At 39.7% G+C, this 21,456-nt stretch overlaps 1 protein-coding gene across 1 annotated transcript in view; it reads right to left on the bottom strand.

Annotated features, from left to right (window-relative positions):
* LEPR (leptin receptor) overlaps positions 1-21,456 on the bottom strand; it is a 209,072-nt gene that overhangs the window by 153,265 nt on the left and 34,351 nt on the right. The gene's annotated exons all lie outside the window — the stretch shown is intronic.

Below are 21,456 nucleotides of genomic sequence, written 5' to 3' on the forward strand. Positions count from 1 at the left end.
TTATTTCTTAAAAGACCCCACCAAGCAATTCTGAGGCACAATAAAATATAAAATTGTTTTCTTCACACCTTACATTTTAAGTTCTATGCTCAAAAAAATTCTAGTAGTTCTGAGCATGCTGAGTTCAACATTTTAAGTTATACGTATTTTTTAATTGCCCTGAAATTCCCCTCAATTGGGTTACTAAAGAGTTATATGTAAATATCTCATAGTGCATTGTGAGAAATGAGTTATGTAATCCATGTAAAGAGGTTAGCATCATGCTCAATAAATGTTTAGCTGCCATCAGTGTTATTATTGTGAGAGGCTTAGTGGAGAACTTGCTGTTTGATCTGGACCTTGAAAAAGAAATGGGTAAAGGATGTGGATAAAGGTCAGAGGGTGGATTATCTAGGCAGGAAAAATACATTGGGAAAAACATGAGGAATGACCTCATCGTGAGCAAAGGCAAGTCTCCCTTTCATTCAGTAGACCTTTACTGAGCTATTGGACCACAAGCTCCAGGAGTTCTGAGGCTATGTCCACCCCGTTCACTGCTTTATCCCAGCACTTAGTACAGCACGTTACACAAAAAGAGCTGTAAATATTTGTTGACTGTTCAAAGTATTTTAACCACCACTAAAAGCATGTTCATTTTAGATGTGTCCTCAGGCAGCTTCTGTGACATCAGTTGTCATTTTAATAAAGAGCTAACCAGAGCCACTCTAAGAAAATGAGTTCACCAAGATATATTCAAGCTACAATAAAATGTAATAATTTTTGGATTTGTATGCAATAACAACTCATTTATCTAGTATGGTTAGGAAATTAGTAACTTATTTAGAATGGAAACATCCCTTTAATGCTAAAGGTTTTCAATTCTGTTTTAACCAAGTTGGATGGAAATATTTTTAATTTGGGGGGTTTTTTATTTTGTTTGTTTTGACACAGGGTCTCGTTCTGTCACCCAGGCTGGAGTGCAGTGGCGTGATCATGGCTCACTGCAGACTCAACCTCCTGGGCTCAGGCAATCCTCCCACCTCAAGCCTCCCAAGCAGCAGGGATTACAGGCACACACCACCATGCCCAGTTAAATGTTTGTATTTTTGTATAGATGTGGTTTCACTATGTTGTCTAAGCTGGTTTCATACTCGTGGGCTCAAGTGATCCTCCTGCCTCTGCCTCCCAAAGTGCTGGGATTACAGGTGTTAGCCACCATGCCTGGCCTATTTTTAATTTTTATTACAAATATCTGTGGCTTTTTGAACACTGCATATAGAACAAAATTGATCCCTTTAATGAATCTGTGTCAGTTATGAAACACAAGCTGTGAGCAGCCAAAGACCACCTTTGACTAACATATTTTATTAGAATGTTTTAAAGTAGTCTTCCAAATTAAAAGAAAATTGGACAACCAGTCTTGAAAAGGTCAGGGACCATGCAGCTCCAGGGTTCTACGTGGAAGGGAAGAATTCAGGATACCACCATAAGGATGAGCCAGCCCAATAGCTTTGTGTTGTTCTGCTCAACATCCAAATTCCTGCAAAAAGGTGACTGACTTGTCTTGGACCATAAGCTCAGCCTTGTTCAGGAGATGGGAAAGCTCCTTACATGATGGTTCCTTTGGAACAGAATACAAATTGGGAAGGGTAATTTTCTGAAGAAAAATCATAGTGCTGCCTCCAGAGGAGAGCAGAATGAATGCTGAGCATGTGAAAACACGGAAGTCCAACACAAGAATGAATAATCATTTTGAACATCAATTATAGTATTAACTTGTAATTCAGTAATGTTCTTGAAAACTGATGTTTAAGGCTACTTTTCCCCTTTAATTAGTGGTCTCAGGCTTCTTTACTTTTTGAGTTTCTAATTTTTATAATTCTCTTGTCTTTTTTTTTTTTCACCTTTCAAAATGATTATTTTCTTGCTACTTTCTTTTTTTTTTTTTGAGATGGAGTCTCGCACTGTCGCCCAGACTGGAGTATAATGGTGCGATCTCGGCTCAGTTCAATCTCCACCTCCCAGGTTCAAGCAATTCTCCTGCCTCAGCCTCCCAAGTAGCTGGGATTACAGGTGCACGCCACTACGCCTGTCTAATTTTTTGTATTTTTAGTACAGACAGGGTTTCACTATGTTGGTCAGGCTGGTCTCAAACTCCTGACCTCGTGATCTGCCCGCCTCGGCCTCCCAAAGTGCTGGGATTACAGGCGTGAGCCACCGCACCTGGCCTTTTCTTGCTACTTTCAATTTACCCACTTTGGGTAGTCTCCATCCACTTTCTTCCTCTATTTGGCTGTGGACTGGGAAATGAAATAAACAAGCTTGTTAGATGTGTGTATGTAATGGGACTGTGAATAAGTATGAGTCTATGAATAAAGCACATGATAAATGCATAGACTTGGTGTCATTTACATTGACTGCTCAGAGACTTCTCTTGCTAATGTTTAGTTGTTTAGCTACTTAGATAGTGACCAGATGAGGAATTTCTCTGTAAATGATATGCTACCAATTGTAAGAACACATGTCCTTTTTATAATTGCTTTAAATTCATTTTCACCATATCATTGAAAGGAAGGAGAGGGCAAATATTTGCTCAGTTTTAAAAGTATGAAAAATGGAGCCACAGAGGGCTTAAGTATACTGGGGAAAGGCTAGTGCTGAGCCCCAGGTGTCCTGGTTTCCATTTTAGAAGTTGGTTAATAGATTCAGCTATGTCAATATCAGGAGATGTACAGAATCATAGGTCAAATACAGCTTAAAACTTCAGAGATCACTAGGGGATACAACAAGTGTATGATATAGACAGAAAAGCACAGGGAAAATTACATATGTGACTGTAAAACACACATACGAAGATGTTAACAGCACCCACAAATGGGAACAAACATTGATTTCCCTGTTCAATCACTTTTAGCAACAACTTGGATGAAGATACTGAAAATATGTTTAACAATTGCAGGTGACACAAAATTGAAAAAGATTACCAGTATATTTAATGAGAGAACCAAGATCCTGGCTGAAACTACTGGCTAAAATGTAATCTTGATTAGACAACATGAATTTTTCAATTTCTTATAATTATAGCTAACATTCTAATTTACAAACATGATGTAGGGGAAGTCTTACTTGACAACCATCATATGGGTTTTGGTTTGCTGCAAATAAAGAAATAATAATACCATTTATTGAAGATAGTGCCAGCATCATACTAAGTGCTTTATATGTACTATGTCAAGTCTCACAATTCTAAAACATAGGCATCATCATCATCCCCACATTGTAAGTGAGAAACTGATAATTTGAGAATTTAGATAAAATGCCCCGAATCTGACAGCTAATGAATTTTGAAACCAGGTGTCAAATCTACCTAAATCCATGTCTTAACCAATATGCTGCTGTTATTATGTAAAAATAAATGCCATTATTAAAAGATTCAAGGAAGTCTCTTTGTACTACTCATTTTAATTGAAGTATGTGATTGTCATTTTCTAGGGGTCAATAACTTTTGTACTGATTTATATTTTTATAGAGATACTGTCATAGCATATTCTGAAAGCATTGGAAAGCATGCCATATGAGAAATCAATGAGAAAACAGAAGAGTCTAAAAGGTGCCTTCAAATATAGAAATTTGAAACAGGAATTATGCATGGTGTCAAGAAATTGGCCTAGGCATTGGATTTAGCCAGACTAGATCCTTCTCTCTTAGCTGTGTGACCTTGTGCCAGTTCCCTCACCTGTAAAATGTGCAGGACAATCCCTGCCTGCCACTAATGTTGCAAGTGTTACAAACAATGCATATGAAGCTCCTTGGCACAGACCCTAGCACAGGGCAAGCCATCAAGAGTATTATCACTGCTTTCTGTGGAAGCTAAAGAACAATGGACTTTACCTCAGTATTAGGAAGAATGGCACCTGTCAGAAAGATAATTGGCTGCCTTGTGAGATAGTAAACTTCCATCCCTGGGGGCATTTAGCCAGCATTTATGTATGTACCTTAGAGGAATACTGCACCGCATTAGATGAGTTTTTGAATTAGATGCTATCTGAGGTCCCTTTTAAAGGTGAGATTCTGTATAAGAACAGATGTGCTTTGCTTCATCTACAAAAATGTATTAACCAACCAGCAGTGGGACATCCTCATCTTATCCATTCCCCATTGAGCAAAGCGCACATCCTTTCCAGAAGCTGGACAAGGTAGAGAACTATTTGCAACCCCAGGTTGGTGCACACTCTTCATGTAGTTAAGCAGCTCTGAAGAGAAAGTGGCTTTGGCATCAATTACACTATTTTAAAAAAGAAATATATATATATATATGTGTGTGTGTGTGTGTGTGTGTGTGTCTATATATAATCTCATTTAATTATTTATTCTGAAAGCATTGATATTTCATCAAACATCAAATAGCAATGCTGTGTGCTATGCACACAGGTCAATCATCTACTTCATTCACCATTTAGCTATGGCTATAAGTAAAAAGTATATTATATATATATTATATATATACACACATGTATGTGTGTGTGTGTGTGTGTGTGTGTGTGTGTTTTAGCCACAGCTAAATGACCCAGAGGAATAAGGTTAGTTGGATTGGGAAGAAATGGAAGGGGAAAGACAGCAAGTTAATTTCTCCATCCACTCCACCCGTTTTCCCAAATGACAGCCCTGTTTATGAATTACACCATCTGGTCTGAGTTGCCTCATTTTACTACCTCACTCTAGCATGACATTAGTGAATTGATTTTATGCCTTGTGCTTTTTTTAAAAAACGGATGTTTGGTAATACCTTCTAGATACATGATGTTTTGAAGACCTCAGTTGCTCTTTGCTTTATCTTTTGAACCAAATTTCATAGTATTTATTCACAAAGGCCAAAAAAATTTTTACTACGTTACTAAAGTTTGGAAATTCTTCTGAGGTGATGAAAAGAGTAATTACAAACTGACTTTAAGCCTTGGGGAAGTGTTTTGGGCATTTTGTTTACAGGCCAGAGAGATGAAATCTACCTCTTTGAAGTCTTCCTCTTGACACATTTCTGGCCAGACTAAAGTAAAGTAATGAGATTTTCTAATATCACGGGATGTTATGTTTCTATTTTGAACTTTGGAAAATTTTTACCATTTGAAATTTATTAAAGTCAAATTATTCTGTATTCCACATGCTACTCCTGCCTGTAAATCACTTCCCCTAGCTCATGACCAGACTATTTTCTACTCATCCTTCAGATCTTTGCCAGAAGAGTTCATTACTTCATAGAGCCTTCCCTGACTACACTATAGAACTTTGCTTGCAAGTAGATCCTTCTTGAAAACATGATTCTCTGTTTGTCCATCAAAGATTTGGTCAAAGGTCTTTTGGAAAAACAGGTCAACCAGGTCATTTTTTGACTGGCCACATGGGCAAAAGCATTCATGTACAAAGGTCATGAGCAACACAAACATTGTAGAGGCACAAGACCTGCCAAAGTTTCATTACTACATTCCCTAACGCTTTCTGGGACTATAATGTTATCAAGATATTGTTTTGGGAAAGTACAAATTATCTCAACATGTGGGCGTATTTAACCAATAGCAGTAGTTTCCAATCAGTTTGTCTTAAAGATTTGCCTTTTGTTTTTTCCATGCCCTGACCCCACAACCCCTTATCATAAATGTATGAGGGCAGGGACAAAGTCCACAGTGCTCCTCATCTTACTCCTACCGTCCAGCACACAGAAGGCATTCAATAAGCAATCATTCAGTAAATGAGTGGATCCTACCTTAAGTCTGGTTCTCCTTGCATGCAGACAAATTAGGAGTGATCAAACCAAGAATACATAAAAACTTTTATATCAGCAAGGGAAGTTTGATTATCACATAAATAACTGTTTAATCCAGCATTACTTGGTTACCAGTCATCAGGAGTATTGTCTTTCTTTACTGCCACATACAAGAACACTTCTGGAGCTCTTCCAGGGAAACTGCCTTCAGAAGCTGTTTTTTGAACCACGTGAAGAAGACTGTCTCATTAATTTTTACTCTTACCCACTTTACTGCCCCCAAATGACTATCAATCATCCACTTCACTCACCACACTTAACTTCAGATAATTCCTTATATGTTTTTAGAATTACCTAGTTATTACAAAATATTTTGCACATTTTTGAAATAAGGTTAGGACTTTCCCCTACACTGATGAACTTGGATAAAGAAAGCACTCATTTGGATATCGAGAAAGTTTGTTATTTAACTTGTTGCATAAAGTTTAATTCCTGTTACATATAGATAAAAGAGTTTTCATTATAAATCTTAATGGTAAAGTCATAAGCAATGTTGGGTAATCAGTGGTACATCATCCCACTAAAATCAGAAATTTCCCTCTGTTTGCTTATTTAGGAAGGGGAGCAAGGGTTTGGGAGGGGCCCCACTAGGGATTTACATTATTCATTCACAACTTTATCAAGGTTGCCAATAGCTTCTACTAATTAATAAGTGTTTTCTCACATAATGAAAATGAGATTAGAGCTACTCACCAGGCAGAACTAGAACCAATGTTAAGTTACAAAATATCAACTTCAACATTGTTAGGAAAGACCAGCCAACGATTACCGAAATCCTATTTAAAATACGTAGCTGCCAATTTCCTGGCCTCTGATTTTTGTGCTTTCACCGTGAGGGGCTTACCATAAATCCTAGAAATGATATTTGATCTCCTTGGTGATGGTGGTGAGGTAGGAGTAGTTATTTCAGCCCCTCTTGGGCTATTAAAATGTCAACATTGGCACAATAAGTGTTTAAAATAGAATGCTATTGTTTAGGGAGGAATGTGGTCAGCTAGTGGCCCAGTGGAATTTTGAGAGTTTCAAATGAAAATAATGAACTAGAATTTAGGGGAAAGGATGTCTAAGGGAGGATAAGGAAAGCAAGCCAGGCAGAGAGGGAAACATTTCCCCCCAGAATAAAGCCTTTTCATTTTGTTGGCTGTATGCCACGCTTTAGAAGGCTTCCCGGCTGACTCTGACCTAATCTCACATCAAATATCAATGCTGTGTGCTGTGCGCACAGGTCAGGCATGGCTTTCTCCATTTTAGCAGTTCTGGATCAGTGCAATAATCCTTGGAGGGTCAAGAGGCACTGAGAAAGAAATGAGAATGAGGATGAATACAGCATGCACTTATTGGTGTTAAAGCTCAGTGTCCACAGCAGTTGACTGGGCCCAGATAGGCCAGCCTAGCCCAGCTGGAAAGTGTATGTATAATCAAATAACTGCACACAGGCATATGCATATACACTGTTTTGCTAAGTGTTAGGAATGGCCACTCTCACCTTAACCCAATCATTCTAACTAGACTCAGTGCATTAATTGACTCTACCTTGCTCTTTGTGGCTGGAAAGTTCTGGTGTAAATGTCAAATTTCTCATTCTATCTCCTGATTTCTGCCCTGTACTCCTTCAAGAGAACCCGAGCATTTAGTCATCTGTTGCCAACAGTATATATTCCAAATACTCAGGCCCATGCTCATCTGGCTCCAGCCTAACTTTCTAGCCTGATAACTACTTCTGCTCTTCATGATTCTTTACTCAAATCATCCAGTCTCCAAAACACATCCTGTGATGTTCTAGCTCTGGACCTTTGCTTGTGCTCTTAGCTCTTTGTTCTCCACATTGTCCTCAACTTTCAAGTACAAGCTCAGTTATTTACTCTCACAGAATGATCTCATCACAGCTCAGGACACAGACTGACTCCATGCTCTACACCACACAGATACAGCCCTGCCTCATCTGTATTAGCCCACCAGACTCAGCATAGCTCAGGTTTACAGAAATAATTGCAACTTGGTGGTATGGACTGTGTGCAGTCCACAGACACATTTCCTTCAACACAGATTGGGCACACATGATGATTAATAAAAACTTTCTGAAATAGTTGCCAACATTTAAAAAGCATAATTTTCCACATTCAAAAAGTAAATCTAGATTTTCAGCTTCTTTTGAAATACCAGAAAATGCATCTCAGTTCACCTTCCTGCACAGCAAAAATCACCCAGCACTGAACAGAGCAGCAGCTGTTCTGCTATTTGAGACTTGTGTCTCCTATTAAGCATAGCTCCCAGCACTTTCTTATTTCTTATACCCAACTTGCTTTGCTCATTTAGAATTCCTAGCTGGATGCTATGGGGATTTGAGTTTGCATGTACACAATGCATCCGCATGTGCACATACACCCAGGTCACACCAACGAACTGTTGAACCTTACTCTCCAATTCATACAGTTCCATAGAGCTATAGCTCCTCCAAGGAAGAGCCCCATGACAGCAGAGCAGAAACAAACTGAACACCATAACTTGGCTCCAGCCTTCTCCCAACCAAATGTCATCTCTCTCCTCCCACACCAGATAGGAATACAGGTTCTAGTCCTCTGTGGATTTTGCCTCAACTCTCTTTTTTCCAAGGTTACAAAACAAAAATACTTACTCCTGCTCTGCCATCAATTTTTTTTAAGGAAGCTTTTTATTTTAGAATGGTTTTAGAATCACAGAAGAGTTGCTAAGAGAGTACAGATTGTTCTCATATAACTATACGCCATACCTAGTGTCCTCTATAATTTGTAACCACTGTAAACCAATTCTAATACATGAATATTAACTAACATCCATACTTTACTCAGATTTCTTTAGTTGTTCAGAGTTTCCTAACCAAATATCCTCTTTCCCTTCCTAAGATCCATCCAGGACACCACATTACATTGAGTCAGCATGTCTCCTTAGTCTCCTCTTGGCTGTAAGAGTTTCTAAGATGGGCAGTTGCTTCCAAGATGGCCAAATAGGAACAGCTCCAGTCTGCAGCTCCAGCGAGATCAATGCAGAAGACAGGTGATTTCTGCATTTCCAACTGAGGTACCTGGTTCATCTCATTGGGACTGGTTGGACAGTGGGTGCAGCCCACAGAGGCTGCACACTCCTGACCAAATACTGTGCTTTTCCCACAGTCTTAGCAACCAGTAGACCAGGAGATTCCCTCCTGTGCCTGGCTCGGCAGGTCCCACACCCATGGAGCCTTGCTCACTGCTAGTGCAGCAGTCTGACCTGTGACACTGCAGCTTGACTGGGGGAGGAGCATCTGCCATTGCTGAGCCTTGAGTAGCTCACAGTGTAAACAAAGAGGCCAAGAAGCACGAACTGGGTGGAGCCCACCGCAGCACGGCAAGGCTCACTGCCTCTATAGATTCCACCTCTGGGGGCAGGGCTTAGTAGAACAAAAGGCAGCAGACAGCTTCTGCAGACTTAAACGTCCCTATCTGACAGCTCTGAAGCGAGCAGTGGTTCTCTTAGCATGTGTTCAAGCTCTGAGAATGGACAGACTGCCACCTCAAGTGGGTCCCTGACCCCCGTGTAGCCTTACTGGGAAACACCTTCCAGTAGGGGCCAACAGACACCTCAAACAGGCAGGTGCCCCTCTGGGACAAAGCTTCCAGAGGAAGTATCAGGCAACAATATTTGCTGTTCTGCAGCCTCCACTGGTGATACCCAGGCAAACAGGGTCTGGAGTGGACCTCCAGCAAACTCCAACAGACCTGCAGCTGAGGGGTCTGACTGTTAGAAGCAAAACTAACAAACAGAAAGGAATAGCATCAACATCAACAAAAAGGACAGCCACACCAAAATCCCATCAGTAGGTCAATAACATCAAAGACCAAAGGTAGATAAAACCACAAAGATGGGGAGAAATGAGAGCAGAAAAGCTGAAAATTCCAAAAAATAGAGCGCCTCTTCTCCAAAGGAACACAACTCTTTGCCAGCAAGGAAACAAAACTGGACGGAGAATGAGTTTGACCAGTTGACAGAAGTAGGCTTCAGAAGGTCGGTAATAACAAACTTCCCCAAGCTAAAGGAGCATGTACTAACTCATCACAAGGAAGCTAAAAACCTTGAAAAAAGGTGAGACGAATGAATGGCTAACTAGAGTAAACAATGTAGAGAAGACCTTAAATGACCTGATGGAGCTGAAAACCATGGCACAAGAACTTCGTGATGCATGCACAAGGTTCAATAGCCAATTCAATCAAGTGGAAGAAAGGATATCAGTGATTGAAGATCAAATTAATGAAATAAAGCAAGAAGACAAGATTAGAGAAAAAAGAGTAAAAAGAAATGAACAAAGCCACCAAGAAATATGGGACTATGTGAAAAGACCAAATCTACATCTGATTGGTGTACCAAAAGTGACGGGGAGAATGGAACCAAGTTGGAAAACACTCTTCAGGATATTATCTAGGAGAACTTCCCCAACCTAGCAAGGCAGGCCAATATTCAAATTCAGGAAATACAGAGGACACCACAAAGATACTCCTCAACAAGAGCAACCCCAAGACACATTAATTGTCAGATTCACCAAGGTCGAAATCAAGGAAAAAATGTTAAGGGCAGCCAGACAGAAAGGTCAGGCTACCCACAAAGAGAAGCCCATCAGACTAACAGCGGATCTCTCGGCAGAAACCCTACAAGCCAAAAGAGAGTGGGGGCCAATATTCAACCTTCTTAAAGAAAAGCATTTTCAACCCAGAATCTCATATGCAGCCAAACTAAGCTTCCTAAGTGAAGGAGAAATAAAATCCTTTATAGACAAGCAAATGCTGAGAGATTTTGTCACTCTAGGCCTGCCTTACAAGAGCTCTTGAAGGAAGCACTAAACATGGAATGGAACAACCGGTACCAGCCACTACGAAAACATGCCAAATGGTAAAGACCAAGGACACTATGAAGAAACTGCATCAATTAATGGGCAAAATAACCATCTAACATCATAATGATAGGATCAAATTCAAATATAACAATATTAACCTTAAATGTAAATGGGCTAAATGCCCCAATTAAAAGACACAGGCTGGCAAATTGGATAAAGAGTCAAGACCCATCAGTGTCCTGTATTCAGGAGACTTATCTCATGTGCAAAGACACACATAGGCTCAAAATAAAGGGATGGAGGAAGATCTACCAAGCAAATGGAAGCAAAAAAAAGCAGGGATTGCAATCCTAGTCTCCGATAAAACAGACTTAAAACCAACAAAGAACAAAAGAGGCAAAGAAGGCCACTATGTAATGGTAAAGGGATCAATTCAACAAGAAGATCTAACTATCCTAAATACGTATGTACCCAACACAGGAGCACCCAGATTCATAAAGCAAGTCCTTAGAGACCTACAAAGAGACTTAGACTCCCACACAATAATAATGGGAGACTTTAACACCTCACTGTCAATATTAGACAGATCAACGAGAAAGAAGGTTACCAAGGATAACCAGGACTTGAACTCAGCTCTGGACCAAGTGGACCTAATAGACATCTACAGAATTCTCCACCCCAAATCTACAGAATATACATTCCTCCCAGCACCACATCACACTTATTCTAAAATTGACCACATAATTGGTAGTAAAACACTCCTCAGCAAATGTAAAAGAACAGTAATCACAACAAACTGTGTCTCAGACCACAGTGCAATAAAATTAGAACTCAGGATTAAGAAACTCACTCAAAACCACACAACTACGTGGAAACTGAACAACTTGCTCCTGAATGACAACAGGGTAAATTACAAAATAAAGGCAGAAATAAAGATGTTCTTTGAAACCAATGAGAACATAGACACAATGTACCAGAATCTCTGGGACACTTTTAAAGCAGTGTGTAGAGGGAAATTTATAGCACTAACTGCCCACAAGAGAAAGCAGGAAAGATCTAAAATCGACACCCTATCATCACAGTTAAAAGAACTAGAGAAGCAAGAGCAAACATATTCAAAAGCTAGCAGAAGGCAAGAAATAACTAAGATCAGAGCAGAACTGAAGGAGATAGAGACACAAAAAACCCTTCAAAAAAATCAATGAATCCAGGAGTTGGATTTTTGAAATGATCAACAAAATAGACCGCTAGCAAGACTAATAAAGAAGAAAAGAGAGAAGAATCAAATTGACACAATAAAAAATGATAAAGGGGATATCACCACCAATCCCACAGAAATACAAACTACCATCAGAGAATATGATAAACATCTATATGCAAATAAACTAGAAAATATAGAAGAAATGGATTAATTCCGGGACACATACACCCTCCCAAGACTAAACCAGTGGAAGAAGTTGAATCTCTGAATAGATCAATAACAGGTTCTGAAATTGAGGCAATAATTAATAGCCTATCAACCAAAAAAAGTCCAGGACCAGATGGATTCACAGCCAAATTGTACCAGAGGTGCAAAAAGGAGCTGGTACTATTCCTTCTGAAACTATTTCAATCAATAGAAAAAGAGGATATCCTCCCTAACTCATTTTATGAGGCTAGCATTATCCTGATAGCAAAGCCTGGCAGAGACACAATAAAAAAAGAGAATTTTAAGCCAATATCCCTAATGAACATCAATGCAAAAATCCTCAATAAAATACTGGCAAACTGAATCCAGCAGCACATCAAAAAGCTTATCCACCACAATCAAGTTGGCTTCATCCCTGGGATGCAAGGCTGGTTCAACATATGCAAATCAATAAACGTAATCCATCATATAAACAGGACCAAAGACAATAACCACATGATTATCTCAATAGATGCAGAAAAGGCCTTTGACAAAATTCAACCGCCCTTCATGCTAAAAACTCGCAATAAACTAGGTATTGATGGAACATATCTAAAAATAATAAGAGCTATTTATGACAAACCCACAGCCAATATCATACTGAATGGGCAAAAACTGGAAGCATTCCCTTTGAAAACCAGCACAAGACAAGGATGCCCTCTCTCACCACTCCTATTCAACATAGTGTTGGAAGTTCTGGCTAGGGCAATCAAGCGAGAGAAAGAAATAAAAGCTATTGAATTAGGAAAAGAGGAAGTCAAATTGTCTCCGTTTGCAGATGACATGATTGTATATTTAGAAAACCCCATCATCTCAGCCCAAAATCTCCTTAAGCTGATAAGCAACTTCAACAAAGTCTCAGGATACAAAATCAATGTGCAAAAAATCACAAGCACTCCTTTACACCAATAATAGACAAACAGAGAGCCAAATCATGAATGAACTCCCATTCACAATTAATACAAAGAGGATAAAATACCTAGGAATCCAACTTACAAGGGATGTGAAGGACCTCTTCAAGGAGAACTACAAATCACTGCTCAATGAAATAAAAGAGGACACAAACAAATGAAAGAACATTCCATGTTCATGGAAAGGAAGAATCAATATCATGAAAATGGCTATACTGCCCAAGGTAATTTATGGATTCAGTGCTATCCCCATCAAGCTACCACTGACTTTCTTCACAGAATTGGAAAAAACTACTGTAAAGTTCGTATGGAACCAAAAAAGAGCCCACATAGCCAAGACAATCCTAAGCAAAAAGAACAAAGCTGGAGGCATCATGCTATCTGACTTCAAACTATACTACAAGGCTACACTAACCAAAACAGCATGGTACTGGTACCAAAACAGAGATATAGATCAATGGAACAGAACAGAGGCCTCAGAAATAATACCACACATCTACAACCATCTGATCTTTGACAAACCTGACACAAACAAGCAATGGGGAAACCTGACACAAACAACCAAATAGGGAAAGGATTCCCTATTTAATAAATGGTGCTGGGAAAACTGGCTAGCCATATGTAGAAAGCTGAAACTGGATTCCTTCCTTACACCATATACAAAAATTAACTCAAGATGGATTAAAGACTTAAATGTAAGACCTAACACCATAAAAACCCTAGAAGAAAACCTAGGTACTACCATTCAGGACATAGGCATGGGCAAAGACTTCATGACTAAAACACCAAAAGCAATAGCAACAAAAGCCAAAATTGACAAATGGGATCTAATTAAACTAAAGAGCTTCTGTACAGCAAAAGAAACTATCATCAGAGTGAACAGGCAACATATAGAATAGGAGAAAATCTTTGCAATCTACCCATCTGAAAAAAGGCTAATATCCGGACTCTACAAATAACTTAAACAAATTTATAAGAAAAAAACAAACAACCCCATCAAAAAGTGGGCAAAGGATATAAACAGACATTTCTCAAAAGAAGACATTTATGCAGCCAACAGACATATGAAAAAATGCTCATCATCACTGGTCATCAGAGAAATGCAAATCAAAACCACAATGAGATAACATCTCATGCCAGTTAGAATGGTGATCATTAAAAAGTCAGGAGGCAACAGATGCTGGAAGGATGTGGAGAAATAGGAATGCTTTTACACTGTTGGTGGGAGTGTAAATTAGTTCAACCATTGTGGAAGACAGTGTGGCGATTCCTCAAGGATCTAGAACTAGAAATACCATTTGACCCAGTGGTCCCATTACTGGGTATATACCCAAAGGATTATAAATCTTGCTACTATAAAGACACATGCACATGTATGTTTATTGCAGCACTATTCACAATAGCAAAGACTTGGAACCAACCCAAATGTCTATCAATGATAGAACAGATTAAGAAAATGTAGCACATATACACATCATAGAATACTATGCAGCCATAAAAAGGATGAGTTCGTGTCGTTTGCAGGGACATGGATGAAGCTGGAAACCATCATTTTAAGCAAACCACCACAAGGACAGAAAAACAAACACCGCATGTTCTCACTCATAGGTGGGAGTTGAACAACAAGAACACATGGACACAGGGCAGGGAACATCACACATTGGGACCTGTTGGCGGGTGGGGGGATGGGAGAGGGATAGCATTAGTATCCCTAATTAGTAATACCTAATGTAAATGACGAGTTGATGGGTGCAGCAAACCAACATGGCACATGTATACCTACGTAACAAACCTGCACATTGTGCACGTGTACCCTAGAACTTAATGTATAATAATAATTTTAAAAAACAGTTTCTAAGACCTTAACAGATTTGGGGAGTATTGGCCAGGTATTTTATAGAAGGCCCTTCAACTGGGAGATGCCTGATGATTTTTTCACAATTAGGCTGATGTTTGGGGTTTGCTGAGGAAGACTATGGAAATAATATGCCTTTCTTATCACATCATATCAAAAATATATACCATTGATGCTGACCTTGATCCCCTGGCTGAGGTGGGGTTTGTCAGATTTCTCCACTATGAAGTTAGTTTTTCCTCTCTCCGTAACTGTATTATTTTGAAGGAAGTCAGTATGCGCAACCCACACTTGAATGTGGAATTATGCTCTACCTCCTTGAGGACAGAGTATCTACATAAATTTTTTGGGATACTTCTGTATGGGAGATCCACCTATTCTCCACTACTTGTTTATTTATTCAATCATTTATTTGTATCAGTATGGACAGACTCGTGGATATTTATTTATACTTTATAATCCAATACTATTTTGTTGACTTTGTTGCTCAAATTTTTCTATCTTCAGCCATTAGGAACCCTTCTCTGGCTACAGTTCCTTTTAACATATCCCCATCGTTGTGTGATTTTTTTGTTTTCTGAACACTTCCTTATGCCCTGGTACCTTAGGCCTATGTTTGTATTTCCTGCCCCAGTGCTAGAATTGACCACTTCTCCTAAGAGCCCTGGTTTATTTTACTGAAGAATGGTATTAGACAACTGGATCTGGGGCCAGGCGTGGTGGCTCACGCCTGTAATCCCAGCACTTTGGGAGGCCGAGGCAGGCGGATATCTTGAGACCAGGAGTTGGAGACTGGCCTGGCCAACATGGTAAAACCCCATCTCCACTAAAAATACAAAATTAGGCAGGCGTGGTGGCGGGCGCCTGTAATCCCAGTTACTCGGGAGGCTGAGACAGGAGAATTGCTTGAACCCAGGAGACGGAGGTTGCAGTGAGCCAAGACTCCACCATTGCACTCTGGCCTGGGCAACAGAGTTAGACTCCATCAAAAAAAAAAAAAAAAAAAAAAAAAAAGAAAAGAAAAGAAAAGAAAAAAATGGGATCTAGGTGCCTGTCTTCCATTTGATGTATTTTTATTTTTCTCAATACCCAATTTCTAATTTTACAAAGTATTTCAAAGGTTTAGTTTTTGTTTTTGTTTTTGTTTTGAGACAGAGTGTCACTCTGTCACCCAGACCAGAGTGCAGTGGCACAGTCTTGGCTCACTGCAACCTCAGTCTCCCGGGTGAAAGCGATTCTCCTGTAGTTGGGACTACAGGTGCACACCACCAAGCCCGGCTAATTTTTGTATTTTTAGTAGAGATGGGGTTTCACCATGTTGGCCAGGCTGGTCTCGAACGGCCTCCCAAACTGCCAGGATTACAAGCATGAGCCATCGCGCATGGCCCCTCTTGAAGGTCATCTTTTTGGTGAAGAGTTCCATGACTTTGTCTAATAATTCTTTCTTTGAAAGATATTTAACACATTATTATTCTGAGTAGGGGGCACGAGTACATGGATCTTTATCTATGCACACACAGTAGAGAGCCAGATCCATAGAAAGAAAAAAATGGGTAATGAGACAACAAAAGCTCAATTATTTTAGAGACTCCACTGTAACATGTACCTCAGCTACACTCTTTCCAGCACTCAGGGAGGTGGTGGTACAGAGCAATGACAATCAGAGCACTGTGATCAAGAGGACCTGAGGTGACTCCTGACTCTGGCACTTGCTAGCTGTGTCCTTTGGGAAAGTTACTTTCTCTCTCTGAGCTTCAGTCCTCAGCTATAAAACAGAGATCATTCATTCATTCAACAACTATATAGTATTTTTTATGAGCACTTACTACTTGCCGGGTACTCTTCTTATTGCTGATATGTAATATAGATTATGGTCTGGCTCTTACTTGGCTTATTACTATGTGGATAAGAACATAGCAAAAAAAAAAAAAAAGGATAATTTAGTGATAAGTACCCTGAAGAAAACTAAACAGCAAAACAACAGAAGGTATTATAGGCATGTGGGCTCATTTTAGATTATTCAAATGAGGTCACATTTAACAAAGACCCAAATATTAATAGAGAGCTAGTTATATAAAGATATAGGGGAAACTTGTTCCAAGCATGGAGTATAGCAAGGGCAAAGGTTCTGAGGTAAGATGAGCTTGGAGTGTGCAAATAACAGAGAATGGCTAAAATGGTGGAAAGTAGGCAGGGTGGACCTCCAATAATGTTGAAGAAATAGGTAGAGAGTAAATCATTATAGGTGCTGGCAAAGAATTGGAATATATCCTATGTGCAATGGGCAGTTCTGCCAGTTATTAATTTATTACATTTGAGTTATAAATTCACGCTTCTTTGTCCTGGGTTGGGATGGCAGAGCTGGATCCTGTGAACATTTCCCTTTGTTAGTTGGACAGTGGTAAGCTTTGTCAGTAGAGGGCATTAGAAAGATGCTGAGGGAAGAAGGAGCTCCACTTCCTGAATTGAGTGCTTTTTTGGTTTGTTCTTGCTGCACATAGCTGCCAGTGGCATGTGAGATAGGTAGAAGGTGCCTCCCCAGTGAGCTTTGCTGGCACTTCTAAGGGTGGCTTTCTAGTGAGTTTGGCCAGCATACCACAGGGCAGCTTCCAAGTGAGTTTCAGGAATGTCCTCACAGGTGGCTTCCCAGCTAGTCTTTCCAGCACCCTGAAGGGCAACTCTCAGAGGTCAGCTCCCCAGAGAATTCAGTAGCACCCCAGCTGGCTTCTCGGTAACTACCACTGGCAACACCATGGGTGATTCTCTGCCTGCCAACATCTTAGCCAACTTTATCATCCAAGGGTGCTGAGTCACATACTGTGGACAATGACCTGTTGTCCTAAGAGAAATTGAACAACAAAAATTCTCTCTACACTTTGGGAGACAGACAGGAATACATGCAGAGCTCTTAGCCAGATAAGCATAAAATCTCACACTAAAGGTGTATTTACATCAGTTCCTTTCACCTATAGATTAAGTCTGTCTCACAGAAATGAGGAGTGCCTTTGATGGACTCAGCAGTAGACTGGATACGGCTGAGATAAGAATTGTTGAGTTTGCAAATATGTTAATAGAAACTGCCTAAATTGCAAAGCAAAGAGAAGAAAGACTGAAAAGAAATGGTGCAAATATCCAAGAACTGTGGAACACTTACAGAAGGATAATAAAGGTATAATGGGACTAACAAAAGGAGGAGAAAAAAAGGAACAGAAAAAATATGTAAAGAAACATTGGCTGAGAATTTTCCAAAATTAATAGCAGACACCAAACCAAAGATTCAGGAAGCTCACACAATGCCAAGCAGGAAAAATACCAAGAAATATCTACACCTAGGAATATCATACATAAACTGCAGAAAATCAAAGACAAAAGAAAATCCTTAAAGAAGCTATAGGAGGGCAAAAAAACAAAAACCCCTTACCTACTGGAGGAACAAGGATAAGTATTACATTGGAATTCTCTTCAAAAACGACTCAAACAAGAATAAGGTAGAGTAAAATAAAGTGTTGAAAGAAATAAATCACCAATTTAGAATTCTGTATCCAGCAAAATTTTCATTCAAAAGGGAAACAAAGATTTTCTCAAATGAAAATTGAGGGACTTCGTTGTCAGTAAACATGCCTTGAAAGAAATGTCCAGAGTTCTTCAGAAAGAGGGAAAATAATATAGGCCTGAAACTCAGATCTAAATGAAGATGGGAGGAATATTTGAGAAGGAATAAATGAAGGTACCACTATGGTGACTCTAGGAGGTGAAAGAGCTAAAGGAGCCTCCTGTATCTCACATAAAAAGACTTTCCCTCCACTATTACCATAATTTGTCCCTCAGTATGAATTAAGTTCAAAAATGTTTTCATCTAAATTTGAGGTTTGTGGATTTCCTGCAGTAGTCAAAGCTGTTCTCAGCACTATGGTTGCTCCAGTATCACATTGTTGGCACATTTCAAATTGCTTGCCATGTAAGTTTTATAGGCCTCAACTTTGTAGGTATTCATGTATCATAGGCTAACTCAAGTGTACTCAAGATGCATAAAAGGGAAAGGAAGCTACTGGCCTTTGAGAACTCAAAACTCATGCAGGTGAACCATTCATATTGGGTACAAATATACTATCAACTTCAGCTTTGAAATTACATGAGTAATTTGCTTTACCTATGGATTTGGATTCTGTTGTAGCCTGTCTCGAAATTTAAAAAGAAAAGAAACATGAGAACACCGTAAACACTGTAAGTGGATGCTGAGAAAAAAGGTGGACACATGGAGCTAAAGAGTGGAATTATAGACAATGAAGACTCAGAAAGGGGAAGAGGTGAGAGGGCAGGTGAGGAGAAATTACTTAATAGGTACAATGTATGTTATTCTGGTGATAAATACCCTAAAAGCCCTGACTTGACCAGTATGCATGTAATAAAATTGCACCTGTACCCCATACATTTATATAAACAATTTTTTGAACCATGTAATAGATATGAAGAATGGCTTTGATGGCTTATTAGTAGACTGAATGTGGCTGAGGAAAGAATTTCTGAGACTGGGGATCTATCAGTAGAAACCTCCAAAACTGAAAAGCAAAGAGAACAAAGACTGGAAAAAGCAGGACAGCATATTCAAGAACTGTGAAACAACTACAAAATATAAACCTATGCATAATATGAATACAGAAGGAGAAGAAAGTGAAGGAAAAATTAAAAACTTCTATTTTTCTTATTCTTAACTGATCTAAGACGTAACAGTTTTCAAAATAGTAATAGCAATAACATATTATGTTATACATGCTTATGTATATATCTTATGTGTATCTATATGCTTATGTATGCTTACATATAAGTAAAATGAATAACAGCATTGATACAAGGGATAGGAGGAAAGAATTGGGTTATTTTGTTACTAAAAACACTACCCATGAAGCAGTATAGTGTTATTTGAAGGATTGGATTCTTGCAAATGTATACTGCATATTTTAGGGCAAACACTAAAAAATGTTTAAATAAACAGATACAATAGATATGGAAAAAAGTATAACAGAGAAAATGGAACCATGTAAAGTATTTAATTAAAAATACAAAAGACAGAAAAAGAGTGGAAGACAAAAACAGGGTCAAAGAACAAGGGCAACAAATAAAAATCTAACAAATAGAGTAGGTATTAATTTCACTATATCAATAATCACTTTGCATGTCAGTGGTCTAATGCACCAATCAAAGACAGAGACTGTTGGAGTGGATGAAGAAACCAGACCCAAGTATATGTTGTCTACAATTAACAAGCTTAAAAATAGACACTATAGATTAAAAACAAATGGATAAAGATATACCATACTAACACTAATCAAAAGAAAACAAGAGTAGCTCTATTAATTTCATTAAGAGCAGACTTCAAAGCAAAAATAGTTATCAGGGACAAAGAGGGGCATTACATAGCAATAAAGAGGTCTGTTCTCTAAGAAGATATACAATCCTAAATATGTATGTGCCTAACCACATACATTAAAATGAGAGGCAAAAACATCGGAACTGCAAAGAGAAATAGATGAATCCATGATTGTAGTTGGAGACCTGAATATTCCTCTGTCAGAAATGGACAGATCCAGCAGGCATAAAACCAGTAAGGACAAAGTTGAACTCAACAACACCATCAATTAACTGGATATAATTAATATCTACAGGGGGAGGAGCCGAGATGGCCAAATAGGAACAGCTCCAGTCTACAGCTCCCAGCGTGAGCGACACAGACGACGGGTGATTTCTGCATTTCCATCTGAGGTACCGGGTTCATCTCACTAGGGAGTGCCAGACAGTGGGCGCAGGTCAGTGGGTGTGCGCACCGTGCAAGAGCTGAAGCAGGGCGAGGCATTGCCTCACTTGGGAAGCGCAAGGGATCAGGGAGTTTCTTTTCCTAGTCAAAGAAAGGGGTGACGGACGCACCTGGAAAATCGGGTCACTCCCACCCGAATACTGCGCTTTTCCAACGGGCTTAAAAAATGGCGCACCAGGAGATTATATCCTGCACATGGCTCGGAGGGTCCTACGCCCACGGAGTCTTGCTGATTGCTAGCACAGCAGTCTGAGATCAAACTGCAAGGCCGCAGCAAGGCTGGGGGAGGGGCACCCGCCATTGCCCAGGCTCCAACTGGGTGGAGCCCACGACAGCTCAAGGAGGCCTGCCTGCCTCTGTAGGCTCCACCTCTGGGGGCAGGGCACAGACAAACAAAAAGACAGCAGTAACCTCTGCAGACTTAAATGTCCCTGTCTGACAGCTTTGAAGAGAGCAGTGGTTCTCCCAGCACGCAGCTGCAGATATGAGAACAGGCAGACTGCCTCCTCAAGTGGGTCCCTGACCACTGACCCCCGAGCAGCCTAACTGGGAGGCACCCCCCAGCAGGGGTAGACTGACACCTCACATGGCCGGGTACTCCAACAGACCTGCAGCTGAGGGTCCTGTCTGTTAGAAAGAAAACTAACAAACAGAAAGGACATCCACACCAAAAACCCATCTGTACATCACCATCATCAAACACCAAAAGTAGATAAAACCACAAAGATGGGGAAAAAACAGAGCAGAAAAACTGGAAACTCTAAACAGCAGAGCGCCTCTCCTCCTCCAAA

This window comes from Pan troglodytes, chromosome 1, assembly GCF_028858775.2.
Source record: "Pan troglodytes isolate AG18354 chromosome 1, NHGRI_mPanTro3-v2.0_pri, whole genome shotgun sequence".
In the NCBI taxonomy this organism is placed as follows: Eukaryota; Metazoa; Chordata; class Mammalia; order Primates; family Hominidae; genus Pan; species Pan troglodytes.